This window comes from Tupaia chinensis, unplaced genomic scaffold (genome assembly GCF_000334495.1).
Source record: "Tupaia chinensis unplaced genomic scaffold, TupChi_1.0 Scaffold000089_1, whole genome shotgun sequence".
Taxonomy (NCBI): Eukaryota; Metazoa; Chordata; class Mammalia; order Scandentia; family Tupaiidae; genus Tupaia; species Tupaia belangeri.
In genome coordinates, this window is record NW_006159551.1 from 2167084 (window position 1) to 2178820 (window position 11737).

An 11737-nucleotide genomic window follows, 5' to 3' on the forward strand; every position below is an offset into this window, starting at 1 on the left:
ACATTTCAGGAATAACCAAGACACATTTGTAGAATTCAGAGCTCTAATTTATTGTTTAAATGCTTTGCTATCGCTAGTCAATTTGTTTGTTTTGTCTCCTCTGTGCCAGGGTCTGAGTCAAAAACTGAAGCAATTCTAATAGAAGCAGCCCCAGGCATCAGAGAAGTACCAATTGCTTATGGGGAGAGAAAACTTGAACTGCAATAAACTTGTCATTATCCTAGTTTAACACTCACACTTTTACATCCACAGAAGGCCCTGGAAAGTCCATGTCAGGGAAGGACTTTATGGTCTGACTGAGGTTGAGGTTTAAATTTTATGTGTGACTGGTCATTGCATCTGGCCGACCTTCTACTGTTTATAGCTCTCTTCTGCCATAATTTGTTGTATATTATGAATACAATGAGATCCTCTGGGGGATTATTGTATGTAATGATTGTAGAGAGTTCAGGATATACCCATCACAAATGTCAGGGATTTTCTCTACAGATATTTGATGCGTAGTTTAAGGAGGTTTCTGACTTTTAGGAATATATAAAATATGAATGTTTCTGTCCTAATATGAAGTGAGAAAACCCCAAGTCCTATCTACTCATCTCTGATGTCGTATTTATTTTGGTCTTAATATCTAGAAGGTGATTCCCAAGCTTTTAGGTTTTTTTTTTTTTTTTTTTTTCTTGGAGAGGTTTTTGCTATATGGCGCATGCATTCACCAAAAATAAAGAGAGAAATCACCCCCCAGCGAGGATGGCTACAACAAAATCCCTTCTCCTCCATTCCCCTCTCGGGATCTTGGGCACGCACACACATGCACCCAGCGTGAGTTTAAGCCACCGGGTCCGGGACTTGAACCGCAGTCGACTACATGGGAGTCAAGCAACACAGCCATTATGCTAACTGCTGGTCCCTGGATTTTTATTTTTTAAAAGTAGCTTGAGGTGGGAACCAGCAGTTAGCGTAATGGCTATGTCGCTGGACTCCCACGTAGTCGACCGCGGTTCGTGTCCCGGACCCGGTGGCTGAAAACTCACGCTGGGCGCGTGTGCGTGCGTGCCCAAGATCCCAAAAGGAGAATGGAGGAGAAGGGATTGCGGCGTGACCATCCCCCCTGGGGGGTGATTTCTCACTTTCTGTCTCTATGTCTCTCTCTGTCTGTCTGGCGAGCGCACGCGCCCTACAGTGAAAATCTCTCCAAAAAAAAAAAAAAGTAGCTTGAGGAAAGAGCCCCTACAGTCCTGTGGTGTGAGAAGCTACCTATCTAACCTGGTTTTTCTACTTTTTTTTTTTTTTTTTTTCCGCAGAAGGAACTGGCTCTAGGTTAGATTTCTCTTGGTATCCGTTTGTTAGTGATTGCTTTATTTAATGTACAAATAAAATAAATCTTAATGTAAGAAAAATCTTCACTGTGACCATTAAGTAGTGGGGTTTGGGAGACAAAGTTTCAGAGATTAGAAATTTTACTGAGAACTTTAAAGTTTACATTAAGCACCACACATATCAACCATCCCCCTGCCTCAGGCTATAAAAGAAGTAGTGAGATTTATACAGAAGATGTAGCCATACTTTCTAAGGAATGAATAAGTGTCGCTACCCAGAGTGCCACGTGCCATACGATTTCTTTTAGTGGAGTAATATTACTTATCTTCCCCAAGGGTCTCAGAAAGTTTCTCAGTACATATATTTTGAAGGACAGGGGTATTGGAACTAAAAACTTAATTTTAATTCTTAACTCCTGTCTTATTTTTTAGCATATCATAGCCTTTGTAGTTCTATTTTTTTCTTGTCTGCACAATGATGATCATAATTATAACACAGAACTCATAAGAATAAAATTGGTACTAATTAAGGAAACAATGGAAGTAAAAAGTCTCCTATAGTGCCTGGCGCTTCATAGGGAAAAATGCATTAATCTCACAGTCTTCTGTAGTCCAGTTTTAAAACACTAGATAAATTGTTAAAATAATGGATGATAGGATTGGAAACATTTTTCTAGTATGACCCAGCTCACATGCCACACCTAAGTGAAGACTATTTTGACTACTTTAACTATAAACTTCATATATATTTGAATTATGTAGTATATCGTTTACCTATTTGAGTTTCATATCTCTTACCACTTTGTTATCCTGCTTGGTATCATTTCCTCGGCCTGATCTTTGCTGAACCTGGATGGATGCTGTCTACTTAGGTTTAATATGTTCTCTATTTTGATTGAAAGGAAATTGTCATGCCCGATATCATTGTTTTAGTCAAACCTGTGGACTCTCATACTGTATTCTTTTTCTTGAAGGTAAGGGGAGTATTGTTTTTATATTTTTTGGTGTAGGGTATGTGTGTTCACCAGAGGGAGAAATTGCTTCCTAGTGGGTTGGCCATGCTACAGTGCCTTCTCTTCCAGTCTCCTCTAGGAGATTTTGGGCATGCACACATGTGCCTGGTGTGATTTTCAAGATACTGGATCCAGGACCAGGACCAGTCAGCCAGCCATGTGGGATTTAGCATCTTTTTTTATTTTTGAAAGAGATTTTTGCTATAGGGCACGTGCACTCATCGGAGAAACAGAGAGACAAAAAGCAAGAAATCACCTCCCCCAGGCTGGATGGCCATGCCACATTCCCTCCTCCTCCATCCTACTCAAGGGATCTTAGCCATGCACATGCATGCGCCCGGTATGAGTTTTAAGCTTCCAGGTTTAGGACTCAGACTATGATCAACTATGTGAGAGTCTAGTGATGTAACCATTATGCCATCTGTTGGTCCCTAAGGAAACATCTTTTTTTTTTTTTTTTGGAGAGGTTTTCGCTATAGGGCACGTGCATTCACCAGATAGACAGAAAGAGCCATAGAGACAAAAAGTGAGAAATCACCCCCCCAGGGGGGATGGTCACGCCGCAATCCTTTCTCCTCCATTCTCCTCTTGGGATCTTGGGCATGCACGTACACGCGCCCGGCGTGAGTTTTAAGCCACCGTGTCCGGGATGCGAACCGCGATCGACTATGTGGGAGTCCAGCGACATAGCCATTACACTAACTGCTGGTCCCCAGGAAACATCATCTTAAACTCCATGCCATCTACTGGTCCTCGCAGTACATTCTTGATAACTATAATATATTCTACACATTGTTTCTTAAAAATATCTTTATTTTAGAGTGAGTAGATCATATAAAGCCACCATCAAGTAAGATGGGGAAAACACAAGAATGTAAACATACATGTAAAGGTATGTTTATTGCAGTGTTGTGTATAGGGACAACCCAAAAGGGAAACATTTGGGAACAAGTTAAAAAATCTATGAACAGGGAAACTACTGAATCAGTTGTGGTTTATTCTTGGAAAGGTGGAGGACAGCTGCAGTCCCAGTGTTTTAGGTTTCTCAGCCTGCAGTAGTCACTAAATGAGTGCATTTTTAGTGTATGTGATTATTAAATGTCGTGGGTTAAATCTGTTCTTATGACCTGGAGTAATGTCCATAAGAAGCTAGAAAAGTGAGCTGCATAACATTAAGGCAAGTGAGTCAGCCAGTGACATGGTGTTTAAGGCTGCTGGATCCCACATAGCCTACTGCATGGTTGTAGATCTGACTCAGTGGCTTGAAAAATATGCAAGGCCTGCGTGCCCAAAATCCTAAAAGGAAAGTGGAGGAGAAAGGATTACTGCATGACCCTCTGTCCTGGGGGAAGGGGTGCATTCCTTCTCTCTCTCTCTCTCTCTTTTTCTCTCTCTCACTCTCACTCTCTCTGTTCTCTCTTTGCAAGTGCATGTGCCCTATAACAAAATAAAAATAAAAATAAATAAAGCAAAAAATACTACAGTGTATGCTTCATAAACATTTGTATTAGGATGGTGAAAGACGTGGCAGAGTGCACACCAGAATGTTAAAGTGGTAGGAGATGGCAGGGAGATATAAATCAAAAGAATAAAAGTGAAAAACAAACAAACAAACAATACACATGGCCTAGCCATGGTAACACAAGCAGGAGGACACTGTTGCATGATGCTGGTGCTGTGTGGGAGACCCCTCTCAGTTCCCAGACCAACCTGCACAGGCCAGGTGCACCCAGCTGGAAGGTTGGGCACCTTAGTCGAACCATGTACTGCAAAAATTAATGTGTTAAGTTTTTGTGATGAGATTGAGAGAGTGAAAACTTGAGCCAGTTATGGTGTCAGAAGGTGGGGCTTTGAGGAAGAGATTAGTGATTGGGTGGAACCCAGTGATTGAGTCCTGGTAGGTTTACAAGGAGAAGAAATGAGGTAGGCAGGGGTCCACAGGGACACAGACCTGCGCTGCTTAACGTTTTGCCCTCTGTCATTTCGGGATACCTTTGGACTTTCAGCCACCAGCATCCTTAGTCAAATTAACTTCTGTTTTTGTGAAGTACCTAGTCTTGGGTATTTCTGTTTGCAGTGCAATGGTGGATTAAGACATGGTGGCAGTAGAATATGTCATAAATGTTTGTTTCTCTCTCTCTCTGAAAGAACCAGAGAGAGAGAGGGGAAGGAAGGAAGAGAAAGAGAAAGGAAAGGGAAGAGAAAAGAAAAGGGAAAAGAAAGAAGAGAAGGTAGGAAGGAGGGAAAGAAGTCTTGAGAAAAAAAACAAAACTTGAGCACTGTTAAATAAAACCAAAGACTATAAAGTTTGAGTTGGATTTCCTTCATATATATAAGCTTTCGATATTGATGTGGAAAATAACAAAATATGAAAAGTAGAGACTACTAATAGAGTTCGGTAAAGGAATGGGGAGCAATCATCTAGAGGTTATTATTTAAATTATTTTGTAATACTGTTTGCATTATTTATAAAGAGAATAAAGTATAAAAACTAAAGAAAATGCGTATAATTTCAATTTCAATTCAGTTGCAAACACCACTAACTGCTAATTTCTTTCAAGCTGCTTGTTTTCTTTCTCTTTCATTCTCTTTTCCTTCTTTTCTCCTTTCCTTTTCCCTTTTTCTTTTCTCCTTGGTTGTTTTTATTTCTTCTTCTTTCTTCTTTATTTTCTTGATCTGTTTACCTATCTGTCTAACATAACTGGGCTCACTCTGTGCTTGCAGTTTTATAATTCTACATTAATACTATAAAAAACCTTTTTGTTTTGCTGTAAGGTATGTACACTGGCCAGAGAGTCTGAGAGAGGAAGTGGGGGAACGCACCCTTTCAATGGAGCGTGATCACATCACAGTCCTTTCTCCTTTCTCCTTTTCTCCTCCCTGTTGAGATCTGGGACATGTGTGCATGCACTCACACTTGGTATGTTTTTCCAGCCAGTGGTGCCAGGACTCAAACCATCTGTCAGCTAAGCGCAGTCAGCCTTCCCTTAGCCACTAGGCCTTAGGACTTATCCTATATTGAAAACATGTGAACGTAATGTTAATGCCCTTTAGAATAGAGTTTTTTAATGGGCCACTCTCCTGTCACCCATGATCTGGATACACCAAGAGTTATTTTCATTTCTCTTCCATAGTTTGGACACTTGGCTTCTACCATGTGGAGTTCAATTTCTGTTATTTTGCATGAAGCTGTGATTTTTGTTGTTGTTGTTGAAGAGGTTATTCGCTATAGGGCGCGTGCGCTCGCCAGACAGACAGAGAGAGACATAGAGACAGAAAGCAAGAAATCACCTTCCAGGGGGGATGGTCACGCCACAATCCCTTCTCCTCCATTCTCCTCTCGGGATCTTGGGCACGCATGCACACGCGCCCAGCGTGAGTTTGAAGTCACCGGGTATGGGATGCGAACCGTGGTCGACTACGTGGGAGTCCAGCGACATAGCCATTACGCTAACTGCTGGTTCCCAAGCTGTGATCTTTAAGACAGTGAGAGGCAGATTTCTTCTTAGGTTTTATTCTTCCAGAATACTAACTGTCCACACTAAGTACTCTATATTAGTTTTTGTGAATATAAAAACAAGTTGTTTTTCAAACGCAGTGCTTGTTGAAGGAATGATATTCCTGTTTTGATCAAAACTATGCATGACTTTTGTAAAAAAGAAAAAAGTTTCCATCAAAGTATGCTTAATTTTATTCCTTGTATTTAAGTGGCAGTACTCCATTTAAAGCTGCAGTTGAATATTTTGTTGTCTATAATCAATATGCACACAGTCTGTCAAAGTAGTAAAATATTATTTCCTTTAATATAAAAAGCTTCTAATTTATGAATCTGTGTTTATTTTATTAACATGTGCTTGTACCTAGTGTCTGATCTGTGCATATGTGTATTTGCTTATTACTTGTACCATCTTTATTAAATGGCAAGTGGCAACTATTATTGCCAAGAACAGGTGACATAGAATAAATAAATATTTTCGTATGTAACTAAAGGGAAAAGCTGAAATGGGAAAAAAAAAAAAAGAAACATTACAATAACTTTGTTATTGAGCCATGCTTTTTACTCTGAAACCAAAGAATTAAAAATCATGATTTAGGGGGCCAGCAGGTGGCTTGGTGGTTAAAGGCACTGGATTCCCACGTGGCTGACCATGGTTCAAATCCCAGACGTGGCAACTAACTTTCTCTCTCTCTCTTTCTCTCCCTCTTTGTCTCTCTCTGGTCAAATTAGAAAATAATAACAACAAATGGAATTAAATAAATAATTATTTTAAAAATTTATTTAAAGACAAGGATAAAATATGTACGCATGTAGTCCGAAATCAGAGGTCTATATTAGTCATTATTTGTTAGTACAATTACTCCATAGATATTGGTTCAAATATCTCTTTTAACTGATAAAGATTTTGTTTTTGACTTGACCATGTTGCACAAAGTACTGAGCATTTATAAAGTTGTTAAATCTCTATTTTTGCTGAACAAGAATAAAATAATGGAGAATTTATTCAAATTTATTCAAATACATAAGAAGAGCGTACCAGAGGATGAATAAGAATTCCGTGCCCTGAGGGAAATATGAGCAGTATACAGCTCCTCAAGGCAGTGAACTGGTAAATATATACCCAGTTATGTGACATTTAGTTGCTCATGACAAAAGAAAAAAGAGAGAGAGAAAAGTTATATTGCCACTTTACATTAGAGTTCCCAGTGAAACAACTTATTCAAGTTTCTTGGTTACTCAGAACTTTGGAATTATACAGTCATTTTCATTCTTTGTATGTGTGTGCATGTGTAAATTAGTGAATAGTAGTAACTAAGCTTGCAGGATTGGTCAGGTTGAATGGAATAATGAATACGTCTATACTTTATACTGTGCAAGTGTTTTAAATATTTAGGCACTGTCACTTCACGTTCCAAGTGAATAATCTGGATATTGTGTAGAATCTCTAGGCAATATCTGTAGTCATTTTCAATATAGAGGGGCTATTAATACTTTCAAATGTAATATCCTTTCTATGCGATACACAGCAACTGGACAAAACACAGTGGTTGAGGCTGGATGGGGGCGCAGCAGTAAGGCAGAGTGCTCTTTGAGGCTGGCCCACCTGAGACATTTGAGTTTATATAGAGAGAGCTCCCTGAGTACCTTGAGTACATGCATGTCCATGATCTAGTGCTGGGCAAAGATGGGAGTGGATTACAGAATGGGGCCATCACCAGGAAGTGGGAGTCTGTCTGTCTTTCTGTCTGTCTGTCTGTCTGTCTGTCTCTTGGTTATTTAGTGATTATAGCAAGAAAGAGAATGAAGAATTTGTCATGTTGTAGTATCTGTTTACCATTCTGTTTCCAGAGCTAATAGAAAGATCCTAAGATCTGTCATTTTGTATACCGGTAGGTTACATTTTGCCCTATAAGCCAGACCCAGCATATATATGTATTTTTAAGCATTTAGTATTTTATTTTAACTATTTAAATCATAGTTATTCAGAAAATATAGAAATGGAGTAATGAATACATTTATACACTATGCAGAGTGTTTTTAAATTTTTTTGCACTGTTACATCATGTTAGTAGAAAAATTTCTCAAGAATTTAAATTATTTCCACTTTTCTGAACATTCGTCAAATTCAGGCTTAGCTGCCAAATTTACCTCAGTTCTTGCTCACTCTCTCTTTCATTGTCTCCTATTAATTTACTTGAAATCAAGGACTGTATCAGTCTCCTACTCTCATTACCTAACATGTATCAGCTATAAATTAAACTTCTGCTAGATTTTATAATGTGTGCAGTGATTAAAACTAAGGCTTTCTGTATTCACAGTTCACTTTTTTTTTTTTTTCAGTTTGGAAAAAGATAAAGAGCCATTCAGAAACCAGTGTTCAGCTAATTGAACACCAAACTTTTTGAAAGAAAACTTGGGAAAGAAAATAAACATTTAAGAAACTGTATCAGATATATAGAATGTATGTACATGTGTCTAGCTATATACTTATTTATTTACCTATCATAATCTTATTCTATGTATTGCTTTGAAAAACTGACTTTACGTACACAAAATTAAGATGAATTGTTGGTGCTGTCTTCAGTTCACACTAGAGTATTTTGTCTCAGACTCATGAACTGACGAGGAAAGCAGATAATCCTGGGTTGATTTACAGAGCAGCAGCTATCTCTGCAACCAGAGGCTAAAAGTTAAAAACAAACAAACAATCTTAAATAATAAGAATCCCTACATATTTGCAGAATAAATCAAAATGAAATATCTGCAGAGAAGACCTAAATTTGCAGTCACAATATCCATATTTTTTCCAGAATTCCTACTTTTGATAGCATCGGTGGTCTCTTCACACTTCCTTGGCATGCTATTAATTTCCTTCACTGGTGTGAAATCTGCCTCAGAAGCAGAGGCAGGAAGATTCCAAGCGAGAGACTGCATTGTGACTATCAGGAGAAAAATCCAACAGCACCAGGGGCAGAAACAAACAAGCACTTCTTTGACAGTCATGAATCAGGTGGATCCTGCTTCTCGAGTACTGTTGCTAGCTGTGACTTTGGGTTTGCCTGTGTGCGTGTTGTATTTCTTTTTTGGGCTGGGAAGGGGTGGGAAATAACAGGAGGCACTGAGGTAATTCCTTTTTGCTTTGTCCTTTGCCAATCCTAAGTGCAATTTGACTGCTTTTCTGCCATTCCTCTCCTTGGGAGAAGAAAGAACTCAAGATGGATCAAAAAGATCGTTCAAGTGGAATGCCCTGCAGTAGATTTCACTTCCTCAGTATCCCAAGGGATTTTTAAAGATTTCTGTGTCCATTGCTTACCTTTATGTGGCTGGCAAAACCAAATTCAATGCAATGAATTTAAAGCACAAACCTGGAAGTCAAGCTCTTGCTCAATGTGGGGTGGGTACTGATACACACATCATAGTGTTGTGGAGCATACATATAAAACAGAATTCATTGTGAGGATAAACCTAGAAGCAGAAAAGCACTGAACCAATTCCCCTGGGGTCTTATTATTTCTACACAAAGATGTGCTTAGACTGGGTGCGGTTGAGTTGAACTTCACAGAAAGGGCTCCAACAGAGTAATCTTACCCCATCATGCTTCTCAGTTCTAAAGGGAAATAGGGCAGGAGGCCACATATATTTGGCTCAGTCTCAAGGATGATCTCCTGGCTAAGGAAGTCGCCTCATTAGTAAGAAGAAATCGCTGTAACTCTGTGGCTGGTTACCTGCCTGATATGTTGATGCAGTTCAGACATGCTGAGCCCACTCTGCCTGTGCTCACCAAAACAGGAAGGCTGATGCATTTTATTGCAAGAAGAAAGCTTTAATTTAGAGCATGGTTTAGTCAACAAGGCACCTCTGCAAACAAGTCCCCTGTGAAAAGCATGTGTCCATGCACTACCCATAAGCACTCCAAGATGCAGCCAGCAGTGGAAAGCTTCCTGTACAGTATGGAAGACTATGCTTTGAAAACCCATTCTGTCTGTCATGGTGATGTATCACCTCATCTCCGGCATGGAGCTTTGCCAGGACAACAAGTTGCTGAGAAGCACAGCTCATCAGCTTTGGACCAGGTGAAGGCCAATTTAATTTCCTCCAGGAGAAAATGTCACCACCACCACTGGTAAGCACAGAAAGTTCAAAGTAAAATTTGGCCACATAATCACACAGAGTTGCTTTTGGAAGAGAAAGATATGATTTATGACTAAAGAGCCAGCATCTTTCCCTTGGGAATTGATTTCATCTATGAAGAAAAAGGGGAACATATTTAAACAAGAGATTTACTAGTTTTGTTGATGATCAGAGAACTCCTCTGCCATTTTGGCTGTAATAGAAGTAAATTGAATTACAAACAACTCATGTTTTTAATGCCAGTAACTCAGAGACAGAGAAATTAACATCTTCCCCAACAAAGATCTACTAATGATGCTTCCATCCCTAAAGATGAGAAAAATCAGTATTCCTATGTCACATAAAACTTAACTTGCTTTTAAGATAACTGATTTTATTTTACATTTCTTAACAGATACTGAATCTCAGATGAGCATGTATGCACACACATGTGCATGCACACACACAAATACAATCTTGTGTAAGATTTGAATTATTAGATAGTTACCTGAAGTCAAGGATCTTGCCTTTTTATTGTAGGACTTACCCCCCCCCCTTTTTTTTTAATGAAAGTCATACTTTAGTATACCAGATATTCCTTTTTTCTTTTTTTCTTGGAGAGGTTTTCACTATAGGGCACATGCGCTCACCAGACAGACAGAGACATAAAGACAGAAAGCGAGAAATCACCCCCCCCAGGGGTGATGGTCACACCGCAATCCCTTCTCCTCCATTCCCCTCTCTGGATCTTGGGCACGCACGCACATGTGCCCGGCGTGAGTTTTAAGCCACCATGTCTGGGTTGCGAACCGCTGTTGACTACGTGGGAGTCCAACAACATAGCCATTACACTAACTGCTGGTCCCCTACCAGATATTCTTGAACTAAACAAATTCATTCAAACAAATGGAAAAGAAAATATGCAATTTCTTTTTCTCCTGCATAGCACATGTGCATGTCTGTTTTCTCATTGTTCTTAGGAATGTATTGATTAGGCTGTTCCATTTAATACTTTGACTAGGCAGTTGCAGTGTTTTAAAAAGATGCTTAGATAAATATGATCTTAACTCAGTACCTAGTCATGTAAGCTCTTCCTCTAACAAGGAAATCTTTTTCTCCTTGTCATTCTCCATGTCATGTGAAGGCAGCACAGGACAAAAAATGTAGAAACATAAACCCTATTATGACTTCATTGTGTTACAAGAATTAGTGTATTTGTATCGCCTTGTTTGCTTAGTTAACAGTAGCTATTATTATTACTATTCTTTTCTGTAAGTTTTATATGTTATCTTTTTTATCCTCTCTTAATGAAATGGCATCTTATTGAATTTGTTTTATTCATCAAAGCTTATACAATTCTTTTTTTTTTTTTTGGAGTGGTTTTTGCTATAGGGCGTGTGCGCTAGCCAGACAGACAGAGAGAGACAGAGAACAGAAAGCAAGAAATCGCCCCCCCTCCCGGGGGGGATGGCCATGCCTTAATCCCTTCTCCATTCTCCTCCTGGAATCTTGGGCACGCACGCACACACACAGGCCCGGCATGAATTTCAAGCCACCGGGTCAGGGCCACAAACCACGGTTGACTACATGGGAGTCCAGCATCATAGTCATTACGCTAACTGCTGGTCCCAAAGCTTACACAATTCTTGTACCAACCTGTTTGTCTTCCAGATTTTTGCCGTTTCTCCATTTGATGGGAGCCATGTAAGGGAAATGGTGAATAAGACAGGCCTAATCATGCAACTCTCGTGGGCATGCTTAGAAACCCCCTCCAGCCTTACCTGAATAACTGACATCAC